This window comes from Microcebus murinus, chromosome 6, assembly GCF_040939455.1.
Source record: "Microcebus murinus isolate Inina chromosome 6, M.murinus_Inina_mat1.0, whole genome shotgun sequence".
In the NCBI taxonomy this organism is placed as follows: Eukaryota; Metazoa; Chordata; class Mammalia; order Primates; family Cheirogaleidae; genus Microcebus; species Microcebus murinus.
The window spans coordinates 37818166-37830937 of record NC_134109.1 but is presented as its reverse complement, the minus strand read 5'-3'; the positions used below and the strand labels follow the sequence as shown (position 1 = coordinate 37830937).

The 12772-nt window shown below is 37.4% G+C and overlaps 1 long non-coding RNA gene across 1 annotated transcript; it reads left to right on the top strand.

Annotated features, from left to right (window-relative positions):
• Positions 1–290: 290 nt before the first annotated feature.
• LOC105878323 (uncharacterized) lies at positions 291–10563 on the top strand. The gene is made up of 3 exons (XR_001157313.2): positions 291–548; positions 1633–1756; positions 10475–10563. It is a non-coding gene; the product is annotated as an uncharacterized LOC105878323 (long non-coding RNA).
• The last annotated feature ends 2209 nt before the right edge of the window (positions 10564–12772 follow it).

Here is a 12772-nt window from a genome sequence, read left to right as displayed (position 1 = left end):
TGACCCCGCGCTGGGAGGCGCGGCGCCCGCCCGCCCATCGCCGGCCCCGCCCCGCGGCCTCACCCACCCCCAGCTCCCCAGTTCGCTCCCCCGGACCCAATTTAGGCGAGCGCAGCCGGGGCTCCCGTGCTTGGGGCCCTTTGTTCGCCGCCCCTCGGCGTCCCTGCTCTCCACCTTGCTCCCAGCAGCCCCCGCCGGCGCACCTGACCTACAGGAAAGTTGCTCCAGAGCTGTGGAGGGGCGTCATCGCCTCCTAGCAACGCTCCTAGCAACCGGGTAACATCTGCTCCCTCTGGTCCAATGCGAGCCGAGCACAGCTGCGCGCCCGCCTAGCGTTCCGAGCCCGGAGTGAGACGCGCTTCGGAGACTGGAGGGACGGACCTGCAGGAGCCGGGGCTGCCCGCCGAGCTGCAGTTGCCGCCGCCGCCGCTGTCAGCGCCCGTCTCAAGAGTGACAGCGCCGCACAAGCAGGAGTGAGCACCGAAGCCCGCGCCTTTACCAAACAGGTGCACGCGCCGATCGCCTGGTGAGTGGACCCAGCTCGCAAGGTAGGTCTGGACTCATCCAGCCAGGTGTCTCCCTCTGAGGCTCAAAAAGACTCGTTTCATGGAGGGGGAGGACAGGGACCTGTTCCGGGATCCCACCCCGCCCCCAGCCATTGCAAAGTGGCCAGTGGCTGGTCCTAAAGAACCTGATTAGATTTTATTTTTATTTTTTAATTTTGGGATTGGTTCCTGAGGATCCCCCTGCTCATCGCCGTTGGGTTAGTGTTTGGAAGTTTTCAATCCGCCTTGTCTCTCCTTTGACTGCGCTGCCTATCCGCCGCCTATGCGCGTGTAAGCTGCAAGCGCCCATAGAAAGCCTGTGGTTAAGGCTAAGATGACATAGTGTAGTCTCAACGGATAGAATCAACACGCGTGGAGAGCAACATTCTTTTTAGGTCCTCTTCTGGAAAGGGTCCATTTGGCCAGGAGCAGCCGTTCACTGTTACTCACCCCCCTGAAAAGTAACCATAGTAACTCACCTCTCTTTTGATGGGATCCTCCTTATTGGTTGCCCGTCTTCCTTTGGAAAGCTCATCTCTCTAAATATAGAATATGATGAGATCTGTAAGCATACATCCATGCAGAAAAGGTACAGTTCAACATGGCCCTTTAAAGAAAAACTGTCTTCAAAGAAAAAGTAGCATTTGGCTATTTCAAATCTTGTGAGAATGAATGTGTATTCCAGAGAAAGACTGAGTTAGTCTGTTTGAGTTTACTGCTTGGTTTGTTACTTTAGAGGGAATGCTTCCCGAAACTGTACTAAATCTGGCATGAAAAATTAAGAATAACTGACTGTGATTTTCTTAAATCAGCCTACTGATAATCTTCCAAAAATAATCTGGTGAGATCAGTTATTCAGGTATTTCCAAATTTCTTAGGATAGTTAAGATCCCTCAGGTTTAAACTTAAATCTGGAGAACACTGAAGTGATTGTGTATGTTTGAAGGTTTATCTATCTACCTACCTCACCTCAAACGTCTTAGATAGTATCTTCCTATTGCATGCTTTCTCCTGACTTGATAACCAGTTCATGTCAGTGCAGTCCTGACTCGTCCGATGTTATTTGTGTCTGTCTCCTTGTTTCAAGATCTCAGGTAACCATTCATGAGCCTGAGGCTGTGAGAAATGCTTGCTGTGCAAAGGGGAACTCTCACCAGATTTTCTGAAGCTGTTCTAGAAATACACTTTTCAGATTGATTCAGCATAACCAGGTAATCACTAGCTTAAAAGAAATTACTGTTTAAATATGTATCCAGAGAAATAAATGCTAATGTAGCATTACCATAACTTACCAGATCAATATAAGGGGTTGTTTGTAGATGGTTGCTGGGTAGAAGTCAATAGAGGTTTTCTGTAAAAAGAACATTTGTGGGCTGGCGTATTTTCCTCTCGGAGACCCATGCGATTAGGGTGGGCCAAATTAGGTAGTCTGGCTCCGCGAACAAGTCAAGCGGAAGCCTTCTGAGCACATGGGTGCATGTCTGAATGAAGGAAATGAAGAGAATACTCCAAGTTTCAAAAAGAGATTGTGGTGCTGTTTTAAATTTAATTTGCATTAAGTTCATGATGACGGAAACTTATGAGGGTTAAACATTTTAAGCTCCAAACTGAATACAGCCTTTGAATGAGTATTCAGCCCTCCAGCATTGTGTAACTTTCACATACACTGAGTTATCCATGTGTCATTCCTGAAGGTAACCAGCCTCGCAAATTACCATCAAATTCATGAAAATATAGCATGCTGCATTTTGTCCCATTCCTTTCCTCCCTTTATAAAAATAAATAATTGAAAATTTCTGTTCAGGAACCTATTTGAAAAATTTCCTGGTCTAGTGGTACAGATTTATGAATATCAAGAGACGTTAAAATTATTGGTCTTTGTAGTCACTTACTGAAATATCTGTAGTTTAATAATTTTAAGCATTAAAGATGAGCATTTGAACCATCAAAATTGTTGCTTTTGCTATCCCTTAGCACCACCTGTCCTTCCTTTCTCCATCATGACTATTTTTTTATGGTGAGAAATAAATCTGAAGACACCAATAAGATTTATTATCCTCTGCCATGACATTTGTACAGAGTTCTATTCATGCTATCAAACTGAAGAAAGTTCGAGTAAAGCAGCCACAATTATTAGTTCATCTATATGCATTAGTCGTGTATATTAGTAACTTATATATATATCTTATGTAATATGCATAAAAGTTGAAAAGTCATTCTGTGCCCTTTGATTTATGTGAACTAGTCTTCCCTTTCATTGAGATTATGGTCATAATAAAAAAGGACAAATGAAAGGGGTTCTTAAATTTAATGTTGATTTTATCATAAATGTGTAATATGAAGAATATATACTGTGCAGTTTTGATAAATATATCTGTTAAAAAGTTATTCATCAGAATATGTCATACTATTTACCTTTAAATAAATAAATAATAAATCAAATGGTTTAATCATAATATAAACATTTAATCCTAGAGAAATTGGTGGGTCCAAAGTATAAAAAAAAATTCCATCAGTTTGTATTTAAGAATCTAGTCACCCTCATCAATTTGAGAGCCACCTGTCTTTGTACATATGGGTTATAAAGAGGGCAGGTCCTTAGGAGTATAAGGCCTCGATAAGACTAAGATCAGGCAGATTAAAACTGAAGCCAAGTTCTAATTTCAGTCTTTTTTTCTCACATACTCTATTTGGAAGTTTTTAGGTATATGTGAAATTTCTTTGTTCAATTTTATGTCATGTAACCTTCATGGAATTTAGAAGATGCCTTGAAACACCGAGAGTTGTTGAAAACTTTTATCAAGAGGATGAGGTCCTTCCTTCCACACCTGGGCTCCCTACATGATGACTCACGCCAGCAGATTTGGCAGTGAAAACACTGACATCCCAAACAGTGGCTCTAAAACCGAGGAATAATCAGTTCAGATTGCTCTATTTGTCAGAGCAACATGCTTCGTAAACCTAGAAAAAGCTAAAATAAAATACTATCTCTGAAGCAGAGGTAGGAGTAAATTGACCAAAACCATTCAGTGCTAAAATGAAGGAAGAAGGATATCTTTGGGTTTTGGAAGGAGCCAATCTTTGTCAAAACTTTGTCAGTTTTTTTTTTCCTTTTTATGAAAAAATAAGTTGTCCATCTAAATAGTGTTAATAATGTTTCCCCTTTTAAATCTAATGCAAATATTTGTAATATTTTCCTTTTTCCTAATTAAATTTATACAAACAGGCTAATAACAGCACCATCCAGTTTATGGCAATAATTACTTATGTTTTTGCACAAACCTTCTGGGATACCAGAAGCAACATTGGCCTGGATAGATATTTTTGTTGATATACCCATGGAGGGGGGGAATGCTGGTGATATCAAAGTGGAAGACAATGTGGGTGATATAGATCAGGTACTTTCCAAAAGGCCACCGTTGTCCATAGGTTAGAGATTAAAATCCTCATCTCTGAGTAACAGTCCTATGTATCTAAGGAAGTTATACCATTTTTCTATGTATTATTGGTAAGATGTTTCTTGAAACCCATATATAACAATGTGTATTTCCAAGGGGAAAGGTGGAATGAAAGGGAGCATCATTCCTCAAAACAAGGAATGTGCTTCTGGTGGGTGGTAAACCACACAATTTACCCAAGAAGCCTAGTGCACTTGGCCTCTATCATAAGTAGGGCCAGATCATGGAAGAAGTTGGCTTTGGTGCAGCATCTAAGATAACTTCATGATTGCTTGGCTGGTCATATCCCACTTAACGATGCTATCTTGGGTTCAGAGATCATCACCAATGGAACAAGACAGGCTTGTGGAATTGATGGGGATTTATTTAACATTCCATGCCAGTGCTTGGAGTCATCCCAAGGGACATGTAATCGAGTACCAGACAATGCTGCTACTATCTTGAGAAATCCTTTTAACTCATTAGATCTAAGTATCCCTGGAAGTTCCTAAGATGGTCTTCCAGGAGCTGCAACTAGTTGTTAATTCTAAACTGCCAGTAAAGTCAATATTGTGCTTGAGGTGGATGATAAATCCAGAGAAACAGATTGTTCCTGTGATTCAGAGCTAAAAACTGGGACTGAATTCTGCTGCCATAGATCATATTATCCAGAAAGGTGCTAGACAAGGGATTATGAGAGAAAAGAAAGATGGCTGATGGAATATTGTTAAACATCAACAAGACTAAAGGTCTCTGAAAGGCGCAGCCTTGAACTTTGCACTCCTCCACCTTCTTGAATACACTCATGAATGTTTCATGTAACCTGTGCTTAACACTAAAGAGAGGACAAATATCCTATTATAACATAATGCTGCTGAGTAGGATATGTATTTATAATTTCAAAAGTGAAATAATTGTAATAATAACATGTAACGTTTATTGAGCAGAAAATATGAACATATGTGACAGGCACTAAGTGCTTTTTATACATCATCTCTTCTTTTTTATTTTTAAATTTTTAATTATTATGGGTGTTTAATAGTTGTATATTTTTATAGGGTACATGTGATATTTTGATAGAGGCATACAATGTGAATTAATCAAATCAGGATAATTGGGGTATCTATCCCCTCAGGCATTTATCATTTCTTTGTGTTAGGGACATTCCAATTCTTCTATTTTAGTTATTTTAAAGTATGCCCTAATTTAGTGTTGATTATAGTCATTTTGTTGTGCTATCAAATATTATTGATTCTATTTAACTAAATTTTTGTACCCATTAACCATTCCCAGCCTTTGGTAACCATCATTATACTCTCTGACTCCATGACATCAATTGTTTTTAATATTTAGCTCCCACATATGGTGAGAACACGTGAGATTTGTCTTTCTGTGCTTGGCTTTTTTCACTTAACATAATCTTCTCCAGTTCCATCCATGTTGTAGAAGATGGCAGGATTTCATTCTTTTTTGTGGCTATATAATATTCCATTGTGTATATGTACCACAATTTCTTTATCCATTCATCTATTGGTGGATAGTTAGGTTGATTCCAAATTGTGGCTATTGTGATAGTGCTGCAATAAACATGGAAGTGGAGGTACCTTTTCAATATGCTGAATTTCCCTCCTTAAAACATCATCTCTTCTCATTCACATACAACTCAGTGAGTTTGATATTGTTCCCCCACTTAATAGATGAGGAAATTTAGGCTCTTAAATATCTTGCCCAAACTCAGTAAGCAAATAAACCATAGAGCTGGTATTTGAACTAGTGCTGTCAAACAGAACTCGATGATTATGCTGAAGTATTTTAAGCCATGCAGCAAGATTGCAGAATGTGGCTAACAGTGACAGAAGGGATACTTTTTTCTCAACAAACGTGACCATGACCCTTAAGGAAGGATGTCCAGTAGCTTTGCCACCAGAAAAGCATTATTTAGATAGACAGGGACACTTGTACTTATCAAGGCTCATGCCAGGTGAACAACATATAAGGAGAAATCAACAAGAGATTGTGAGGCTGAGGCATGTGCTTTGTCTACCACACAAGTCAGTTATTGATTTGAGACAGAACCCACCTTCTTTCTCCCCATTGGTCAGCCTCTACCCCTTATGTCTATAGCTGGGATACATATTTCTAATAGGATGGTTTCAACTCTGTTTCTGCAATGTCTTGATTAAAATGTTGTGGGGGAGAAAATAAAAACCCTGCTAAAATTACATTAAACTCATCACTTCTCTACCACATCTCAGGCTTTCCAATCTTGGACAAAGAATGGGTTACTATGACAGGAGTTGTTCTTTTTCTGTGGTCTGTCCTCTCCAAGTGTTTGTAAATTAATTTGCTGATGATGTTTCCTTAATGTACTGTCCCTGGGCCACGTACCAAATGAAATCACTGTACAATAATAGGATTTTAGTTGTCTGGAGGCAGAAACAGAACAGTAAGGATGAGCATTTGAGCAATCATTTGTAATTACATTTTAAACATTTATTTAAAGAAATATGTATAAATTGTACTGCCAGAACTCTAACGATAGGGTTGATCATTCTCTTCTCTGACTTTTAATGTGTTACTTATTGAAGTTTTATGCTACGAAATGCACTGAGCCTGGCATAGATATTTTATGTGCCCATGGATTACAGTATTAAAAACAGTTCGAATATTTGAGCCAGCAATAGCCATTTCACCTTCAGAGATAAATTTAGGCTCAGACGAAATCAGTTTTATAATTTATATACTGTTCTCAGAGCTCAGGACACTGAATATGAAGACATCAAGTCATTTCACTTTTTCTTGTCTATTACGTCAGCTTTATTTGAATGACAGGCTAGGTTGAGTTTGGCCTTTAAATTTCAGGAGCGTGATAACAGATTTACACATTTACTGGATCATCACAGGCAAACTTCTTTGGATATTCACATCAACTTTAACTTATTCAGATGATTAGCTGGATGTCTCAAAAACAGTTTTACATTTCCTTCACCAAAAACGCATGACCAGTAGCAGTAAAGCAGAAACACTTTCTTGGTGCTGTTGTAGACTCTCTGTACTATAATTTTCAAATTGACCATTTGCGATATTTTCTTGCAGTTTTTTTAACTGTCTAATTACAATCTAGTATCTCTGGGAGGAAGGGTGGTGGAGTCTTTGGATCGGAGCTGGGAGGCCAAGCTGGGCTTGGCTTCTGTGGGATAGATCTGTGTCTCTATTGGCACTTGGATTTGATTTAATGCTTACTATATGCTAGGCACAGTGCCAGTCACTTTCCATGAATTATTTCAATGATCTTATGAGCCAGTATTATTCTATACATACTTTACAAATGAGATTTATAGAGAGTTTATGTAATTTGCTCAAAGTCACACAACTCAGAAGCAGCAGATCTGGAGTTCAAGCCCACTTCCATCTGACTTCAAAATCCAAACTCTCAGCCACACATCAGACTATGAATCATTGAACTTTTCTGTGCTACAGTGTCCTCATCTGGACACTGAGAAAGCTGATCCAGGTGATCAATGAAGAGTTTCCAGCTCTGCATTTTTGGAGGTCTAATCCAGCCAAGAAAACAGATGTAGGAACTTAACGTTTGCTGTATATTTTAACCTAAAAGTGGCTGAAACCATCCTCCACAATTTGATGCTGAAAATGTTGCAAATAGCTAAATAGCTTGCAAGGAGGTTAATTGTCAAACTGATACCAGCTGTGAAGGATTTGTCAGCATTTCAACAACCCATGGGGGTGTTTCTTAGGTGCAATAAACTAAGTGGCTAAGTGTGTTCCCCTAGAGAAGCTGAGACTCAAATCTAGAACTCCTGAGAATTTTCTTTGTATTTTCAGGATCTGATAGAGTCTATGTCTTAGGCTAACTGCTTAAATATAGCCTTAAAGAATCTTTATGGACCTTGGAATCATTTGATATAATTGTTTTGTCTTGATCTGTTAAATCACAATATCTTCCCTGGGGGTTCTCTTGGGAGCCAGAACAGTTAGTTTATTTGACATTTGTTTCTATAAGCTGCCCCCTGTCCTTCCTTGTATCATTTATTTAAAGGTTTTTAATTGGTCATAAATGCTGCAGACATTGCATTAGTTTGGAAAATAAAATGAGTAGACATTTTAAGAACATACATGTAAGAAAATCATGTTTGCTGATGGTAAAGTTAACTCTTTTCATTTCTAAGTCTTTCCTCACTCTCTCCTACACGATTGTAATTCGCTGGACCTTGTTAAAAAAAATTAGTGACCTGCCTAGCTAAAATGCTAATAACAGCCATTGATGCTTCTTAATGTGAACCCAGGAATTCATATTGAAAAGTGACTTCATTCTTCACAATTTAGTTAAAATGCAGTCTGGCTTTGTTCAGGAGGCTAAAGCATCTAAGGCAATGGACAAAAGTGATAGCAACGACAACAATCAATCAAACCAGTGGCTTGGCACTCTGATGATATGGCAATCAGTTGATTGACTGTCCTGCTTTTAACTTGCTGCTATAGCACTATTACTGCACCTGCCACATGCTACAACTTAGATGCTCTCAAAATGCAGTCCCCAGACCAGCGGCATCAGCGTCACCTAGAAATTTATTAGAAATGCACATTCTCTGTTCCTCGCCCAGATCTACTGAATTATAAACTTTGGGGAAGGGATCTAGAAATGTGTATGTCAACAATCACTTCCAGGTGATTCTGATGCTCACTAACATTTGAAAACCACAATTATATCAATCAAACAATTTAAAAAGAAGTAAAAATAATTGTCACACAGGATAACCCAAAGCTTAGCCTAATTATTTGATTCTATCCTTAAAATATATACCCAACAATGTAGTTTACTGAAAAATAGGCTCTGAGAAAACTGGGATCAGTGATGCTTTCTTTGTTTTCTATACAATTTTCTTCCTTATTCTTTACCTATTGAGATCAGTGAAAACTCAATGTAAGCTGAGTTTGCTCATTAAATTCTGGGTTTGTGTATGTATAGTTGCAGCTATTGTCTTTGCTTTAATTCATTTGTGAAGTGTTAGATATTAGTCTCTTTTTATTTATCTATTTTTAAAAAATAGTTTAGAGACAGGGTCTTACTATGTTGTCCAGGCTGGTCTTGAACTCCTGAAATGATCCTCTTGCCTCAGCCTCCCGAGTAGCTAGGATTACAGACATGTGACATCACGCCTGCTTAGTCTCTGTTTAAATCAGATACATCAGTGATTTAAAATTATTGATTCCTTTGACAAAATATACCAACTCTTAAGGCTGTCTTGGTTTTATAATCCACAGTGAGGTCAATGAAAATTTGGAATGCTTGAGGAGTAATTTTTTTGTAGTTTTTCCTACTGTTTTAGGAAAACCATCTAGCTACAAAAGGCTGCAGGAAACTTTTGTAGCTCAGATGCCACTGAGTTGGAGGAAAAACTAAAAAAGGCAGGTTCTTGAACACATTTTTAATATTTAAGTTTTAAATATTTTAAAATTTTAGAAGAGCATCAGATGTCTTAAATTTATTTAACCAACACATTAATAAACTATTCATTATTTTGTGAATTAAGTGCTTTCAACACAGACATATTTGAGAGTGTGGATTAAAGGTAAAACAAATTATCTTTAAATATGAACATTCTTTCTGGTCTGGCCTTCTGAGGTTGAATGAGTACTGGACTGGACTCAATTTGGTTTCTAAATTCATTCACTGCTTTCTGTAGGAAGCTACTTGTCTTAGCGTTCAAAGTTGGTTTTGCCTCCTTTTTGTGATATGAGCGCCACCTAGAGTACATCCTAGGAACTCCCTTTTAACCCAACCATTTCTGAAAATCGGCTTTCAGAATTCTGTCTTCCTTAAACAAATCGGAATCCTCAACAGCAGTAGTGTTTTAAAGGAGAAAACAAAGGTCTTCACTTTTAGATACTATACAAATATATCAAATTTGCTAGTCAGAACTTTATCTAAATCTTTCATTTACTTATTATTAACCTGCTTTAAACCATATGTTAGGGCGATGGCTATACCGTAACTATATCCTGAAATTTTGCCTATAGATACACAGTTATTTTCTTTCAAGTGTAATTGCGATACCAACTATTTTATGCCAGTTTTATTAATCCAACAACATTAAATTTCCTCTGTATATTAGGCAGTTTAAAAATGATGAAAATATTACTTCTCTTATTACATTTTTGTGAATCAATTGCAAATTTGGGTGTGTTTTGACATTGAATGGCATGGAATTAAATACAGCATCGGCATTTGATTTCTGAGGGGCTGCAAAAGGAAATAAACATAAAAATCCAATCTAGAACATCTATTTTGGGTCCGAATGGTGGCATTTTCAGTCATAGGAAAATTGCCACCAACGGCTTCGCCACATTGCTTAGTGAAGAAAGGATACCAATTTTTGGTCACCAATTTCTTTTTACAAGTAGAATTTATCTTATAAAATACTCTTTGCCACAATAAAATCTGACTTTTCTCTAATTATTTTATTTGTTTAGCTTATCCAACAAAAGTATTATCATATACATTAACAACGTCGAAAGTAGCCTATTTTAAGAGAAAATATGCAGAAGAAGAAGATTTACATCAAGATTACCATGGGTATTTTCCAAAAGTAAGGGCTTACTTATTATTATTTATTTTAACTTTTATGAATGTTGTCAATAGTCAAATGCTCTAGTTTTCTTTTCTTTTTTTTTTTCTCCATGGAGATTTAATGATTGTGTTTGCTTTCCAGCACCTGATATTACCTGAGGACAGGACTTGCATTCTCAAACTTTCTCTGGAGAAGCTCAGGTTTCTTGAAGACCCAGAAACCTACTTAAGAAGGTCTGTGTTAATTAACAATTTGCTGAGGAAGATACATCTAGAGACGGAGAAAGAGAGCTATGATTACTTTAAAGAAGCTCCCTCTTATAAGACTGCTTATTCTGATACAAGAAAACGGCTGAAGTTTATGGTACAGGAATGCTGTTCTCAGTCTCTCTATTATGAAGAGCTGCATTCGTATCATATTGTGCCTTATGCTTCGGAGAATGCCATTTATGGAATGGGCTACACTAGCAGCCACTTGGAGCAAAATTCTCAGTTGCTTATTTATAAAATGAATTAAAGTAACTGTTAAATCCATTGATACTTTGTTTCTAAATGCCTGAACTGTTTATAGTGAAGATGTTAATATAAGGCACTAATTACAGGTGCACTTGATATCAAAGATGAGATGCATGCTGAACTGATTGGAGAGAACCATGGTTATTACTCAGCAGTCCTTAGTATCATCAGATTAAATTGAAACTATGTCCACATGTTATAAAGTGGTGAATTAGTGCTTTAGAGGCAAAGCTTTTTTTTTTTTTTTTTAATCAGATGTGTATGGAGGAAACTATGTTAACCTGTTATACAGATTAAATTTTTTTCTTTTAAGCCCCCTATGTCCACCTTCTGTCACTTTTAGTGGAAAGGAAGAAAAGGTAACAGATTACATTGATATGTCATGTCCTTGAGGATTAAGGGTGGACAGAATTCTAATTTTCTGTAAATGATCATGGGAAGGCTTTATTCTTTCTGAAATGTTTTGGCTTGTCAAGCATTATGTCAAATAATTGTTTGACACCAGTCTCCTTTGTACCATTAGTAGCATTTGAAGATGGGGCACACGTACACTGCAAATTAACTGCTGAATGTAACAACCAGATTACTCCAAACGGATCCATTTTACTCTTTTTTTTTCCTTTTCGGTCTTGATAGACTTTTTTCTTTAAAGGTGAAATTGAATAAAATAGCCTTGCAGATGGGCTTATCTCTAAATTCTTGGTTAAAATTTGTGGTGGACCTTTAGTTAGGAGTTTAAATTTTATTTATGATGTCATTTTTTATAGGCTGTGAAGCTCAGGAAAAGGGTAGGCAGGTAACATTTGTTAATGGGTTGATAATTTTAAAAATCCTTATCTGCAAAAATTGGTGAGAACAACAGAAATTCTACATGATGTTATTTCTTCATCTAGCTAAGAGTGCTAAGTTTAAGGCTGCCTGAATGACACTTTGCACTGATTTTTGTATACTAGTTGATCATTCACTATTTGACAAAATGTTTCAGAATGCCTTTGATGGTGGAGTTTAGATAAGTCCCTATATTTTGAAATTTGAAAGATCATTATTTAACAAGTGGGATAGATTCATGAAATTGTTTGAAGTGGTTCATAACGTTCTTTGAGGTTTGAGTGAGATGTCTGATTCCATTGTTTGGAGTTTTGTTCTATGGAGCACATCATTTAAAGAATTGTCATTAACTGATAAAACAGATGGGAAAAACTAGGTGCCAAAGGTGTATTTAAGAAAATACCAAAGACACAAAGATGAGTGTTAGGAAGACTATGATAATGAATATAAGAATCTAAAGTAAGGATTGCACAGGACATGGAAGAACATTGTTAAAAGGTTTTGGAATGATTTGCTTACTAATGTGCTTTCAGGGCACTTTATACAAAATAATGATAATCAAGGGTACTGCTTTAAATGAAGATACTGTCAACCTTTAGTAATCATATGCCTTTGCAAATCTAAATATGTTGACTTATCAACATAATATCTTCCCTAGTTGAAGGCCAACTTGTTATCAAGAAGGCCTTCTTCTATTGAAGAAAATTTTGTTTTTAGTTTTGATTCAATACTTAGTCCCTCTAATGAATCACTAGGGTGATTAACATAGAAGTATTTGGTGTGAAGAATATCGGTGCCCCAATTAGCCAACGTTGTTGAAGACCACATAGATATATAATTGATAAAAGTGTGAGGCT